Here is a 5,000-nt window from a genome sequence, read left to right as displayed (position 1 = left end):
TATTTTTCTATGATATGGCCTTTCACACTTGTATTACTTACGTCTACTTAGGAAGCAAAAGCTCTTTTACTTCAAGCTATATTTTTCTACTGCTTATGATAATGTATGTAATATGCTTTCATCTTTCCTCAACTCCCTATAAAAAATTCTCCACTTGTCAAAATGTTAGCAGCTTAATACATATATGTATATATACAAAAATACATATAAAGGAAAAATAGATATATATTTACATATACGTGTACGCATATTTGTATATATATATATATATATATATATATATATATATATATATATATATATATATATATATATATATATATATAACACACACACACACACACACACACACATAATATATATATATATATATATATATATATATATATATATATATATATATCTGTATGTGTGGTGTGTGTGGTGTGTGTGGTGTGTGTGTGTGTGTGTGTGTGTGTGTGTGTTTGTGTATGTTCACATGTTATATGTATATTTTTTATATATGTATATGTATATCTATATATACATAATGTATATTTTATATATATAATATGTATATATTATATATACATATAACGTATATTATATATATATTATATATATATTATATATATATATATATATATATATATATATATATATATATATATATGTATATATATATATATATATATATATATATATTATTATATGTATATATATATATATATATATATATATATATATATATATATATATATATATATATAATACACACACACACATACTTGGTTACTTGGTGGTAGTTACAGCATGAGCCTTGTTAGTAGCTCATGCCAGGGCTATCCTGGGGGACCGCCCGTTTTTTGTCAGTTGCAAGCAACTGAATTTGATGAGGGATGGAATTTGATTCAACCCTCGTTCTTTCACTACCACACGTTGGTGGTTCATCTGGTACTGAATGTAGCCATTTATCTAGTTTTCTTTTAAACACTTCTACATTACACTGATTTAGGTTTCTTATATCCTTCGGTATGCTATTAAACAATTTAGGTCTGTTTATTAGGAAACTTTGTTTTTGCATTTTTCTTAACAGGCATGTTTGTGCATTTATCCCAGTGTGATAGCATGTTCTTCCCTGCCTGGGGGAATGTCTTGCCTTAATTCCCCCTCCTTCAACAGGTTTTGAATTTGGTGCCACACATATATAATGAAGTATCTCTCTCTCCGCCTTTGTAGTGAGTACAGTCTCATTTTTTTTAGTCTTTCTCAATAGTTTAAACCCATCGTATTATCTAACTTGCCTGTAAAGATTCTTTAGACTTGTTCTATCAACATTATATCTTTTGTAAGATTTGGGCTCCATACTTGGCACCGGTATTCTAATCATGTGGTCACTAATGTTTTCCATAGTGGTAAAAGGTGTTCTGGGTCTCTTGTGTTAAAAGTCTTCAATACCCATCCACTCATAACGCCTAGATCTTTTACTACTTTTTTCTCCTCAATCTCCACACCTTCGACAGAATATGATCTTGCTCTTAAATTTCCAGCTGGGCTATATTTTACGATTTCAAATTTATCTGCATTGAATTCCATATTATTATCATATGCCAATTTACAGATGGTATGTAGATCCTCGTTAAGTTTGTTTTATTTATCTTCTATATCTATTGGTGTACTTATTCTTGTATCATTTGCAAATGATGTTACTCTCGAGTGTTTCACACCATTATCAATGTCACCAATCATAATACGGAATAACAGGGACCCAAGAACGGCCCTGTGGAACCCCACTCATAATAATCGTTTCATTCGAATAAAGCCCATTAATTTGTACTTTTTGTTTACGATTTATTAGGAAGTTGTAAATCCATCTTCCAACTTTCCCGCCGATTCCAAGGTCTTAAATCTTATGTAGTAGAATGCCGTGATCTACTTTCTCAAAAGCTTTTGCAAAGTCTAGGTATATTACATCAACTTCTCCATTTTCAGTTAGGTTCCTTATTATGTGTTCGAAGTGTGTCAGGATTTGTAAAAAAACAAGAGCTACCACTTCTGAATCCATATTGCTCGGGGTTTATCTTGTTTTCTTTTTCTAAAAACTGAACATTTTTTTCCTCACTACCCTTTCAAATATTTTCATTATATGAGATGTTAGTGCTGCTGGTCTATAATTTTTGGCCTGACCTTTGTTTCAACCTTTATATATTGGAATTATAGTACCCTCTTTCAGTAAGCTGGGGGTAATACCCATGTCCAATGATTTCCTCCACAAAGTTACCAATGGCTTTGCTATGGTTTCTTTGCATTTTTTTGAAAAGATTGCTGGGATTTCATCTGGTCCAGCTGCTGAGTTTGTTGAGATTTCACTTACTGCTTCAAGAATATCTTTTTCATTGAATATGAAGTCAGTGAGACATTCATCTTCGTTACTAGTAATACAAAAATGTTGTGGGTCTGATATTAATTTTCTATTCTTGGGACACTATAGACTTCTTCATGTTGTAATTTGAGTAATTCAGCCATTTCCTTTGAATCAGTTACCAATGCACCATTATTCTCAAGAGGTCCAATTTCTGTTATCCTCTTTAACCTGTTGTTTGCATAAGAGAAAAAATATTTTGCATTCTGTTTTATAGCTTCCACAGCTCTTTTTTCTTCGGCTGCTTTTTGGTTACTTATTGACAGTTTTAATTTATCTTCTAATAGCCTTATCTCTGCTTTGATCCTTTCTCTCTTGATCTGATATGTTGTTTTTTCAATTTATTAACCTTATTTTTCTTGTTTCTTAACATGATCCTTCGATCTCTTGATATAATATTCTTGTTTCTGTTGTTTCTTTGGGGAACAAACATTCTACAAACATCTTTGCATGCATTATAAAGATTCTTTAGTATATAATTTGGTGTTAAGAAGGCGTCAATATCTTTCAGTGACTTTTCTAGTGTTGAGTTTAATTTTTCCCAATCTATTTGATTATGGCTAAAGTTTAAAGATCTGAGACTCTTTTCTGCTTCGGCTATCTGTTTTTCACTACTTTTCTGATTATTTAACTTATTCATTGTGATTTCAATTGTTTTGTGGTCTGATTGGGCTGTATAAGTTGATAATATGTTGTGTACATCTTCCCCTATACTAATAAAAACAAGGCTCAGTATATTTTCTTCCTTTGTTGGAATATTGATGATTTGGTTAAGGTAAAAATTTTCTTCAAAATCTAAAAGCATTCTCGCGTGTTGTTTTTCATTTTTAGTGGCATTTGCTCCTATCTTTATTTTCTTTGTTTCCCAATCGATAAAGGGGAAATTAAAATCGCCAAGTATAATAATAGCTTCAATTTCCCTTGTATTGACAATGTAATTACTAATAATGCCTAGTGATTAATTGAAAGATGTTTCTGTTGTTCCAGGAGGTCTGTATAGAATAATGTATAGCTCTTTTGTATCTTTTGTCAATACCCCTAGTATTTCTACTGTATTATTAGAGTATTCTATTACAGTATCCATTCTAGTTGCTAATTCTTTCCTGATATAAAGAGCTACTCCTCCTCTGCTTCTCTTATTTCTATCTTTCCTTATTAGCTCATAGTTATTAATTTTAATTTCTTCATTTTTTATGTCTTCATTCAGATAAGAGCTATCATTGAATAATTGTTGATCTTTGCCATGTCCTCTAGATATGTAGGTTTTGTCTGGTTACTTTTTGGATATAATCCCTGTATATTTAGCAATATGAGAGTCCCTGTTGCCGCACGAGCTATTCAGTTCAGTTCAGTTCAGAGAGATTTGCGAAGACTTCCCTTCGCCCGGGCTATATGCACGAGGCGGCCCGGCCTCTACCAGCTATAAGTGCTGACTCATCTGATCATCATCACTGAATGCTTACCGTGGTGGTTGGATTGCCTGGAGGCGCTCCAGTTGCCAGGGGGAAAGCAATAGGCATAGCCGCCTTACCAACCCGGCGGCTGTCGTCTCTGGGCCCTGCCTGAGGAAGCGAGTGTGCTCGCATTCCATCAGATAGTGCTCTATATTGGCGTCCGGCGCGCCACAATGGCTGCAGCGTCGCTCATCATGCCCAATGGTGGGTATGATTTGCCACGCACAAGGGTAGCCTAATCTCAGTCTGTGAAGAGTGACTTCGGCTCGTCTTGGTATTTTATTAGAGAGTATCAGCGACTCATAGCCTGTGGCGTCAGAGTACCAGCTGGCCGAGCGGGAGGTTCTCGCTTCCTCTCTGTGGCGCTGCAGGGCACCGACCTGCCCTGCAGCCATCAATTTACGCCTTAGCAGTTCTCGGCTAGGGTTTTCTCCTGCCTTCCTCCACTAGCCTGTCAGCTACATCGTTCCCTTTAATACCAACATGGTTTGGAATCCAGTTGATGATAATGCGTCTACCCTGATCCAGGATTCTCTGAGCAATAGTAAGAATCGTGGTCAGAAGGTAAACGTTATCAAGGGGCGTGCTTTGCTGCAGGCTGTCAATGGCGGCCCTAGAGTCTGTATGTATGACAACATGCCCGTCCGTCTGGGCTGCATGGGCTAGGGCTCCCATAATAGCGACAGCCTCTGCTTGGAGCGAGGAGGCATTGTCGGACACCCGCATAGCTTGTGCTACGTCCCTTGCTGCAAAGCCGGCGCCTGCAGTGTGGGAAATGGGGTCTACAGAACCATCCGTGAAGTAGGTTTTACTACCTGGTGGAGTGATTTCTGCAATGTTCCTCTCCGCCTCAGCCTTAAAAGAGACGGAGAGTACTGAGTCTTTCTCCTTGACAGGTTCATGACAGAATACTCTATCAAGGATCTTGCCCACGGCGGGGCTGTGGCATAGTCAGGGTGGGGGAGGTCCATGCCCTTAACCAACAGTGTCTCCTTGAGCTCAAAGCGTATCAACACCCTGGCTGTATGAGACAGCCAGGAGTTGTTGGCAAAGAGTTCATGGTTCTGTGCAAGCCGACGCTGCACTTTTTGTCTTAGCTGCGAGTCCGACGGGGACTGTAGGACTTTGGCAAGAAACTGAGCCGC

This window comes from Penaeus japonicus, unplaced genomic scaffold, assembly GCF_977035675.1.
Source record: "Penaeus japonicus unplaced genomic scaffold, GWHDUDI00000001_assembly GWHDUDI00000004, whole genome shotgun sequence".
Lineage (NCBI taxonomy): Eukaryota > Metazoa > Arthropoda > Malacostraca > Decapoda > Penaeidae > Penaeus > Penaeus japonicus.
Note: the sequence above shows the minus strand (reverse complement) of the source record.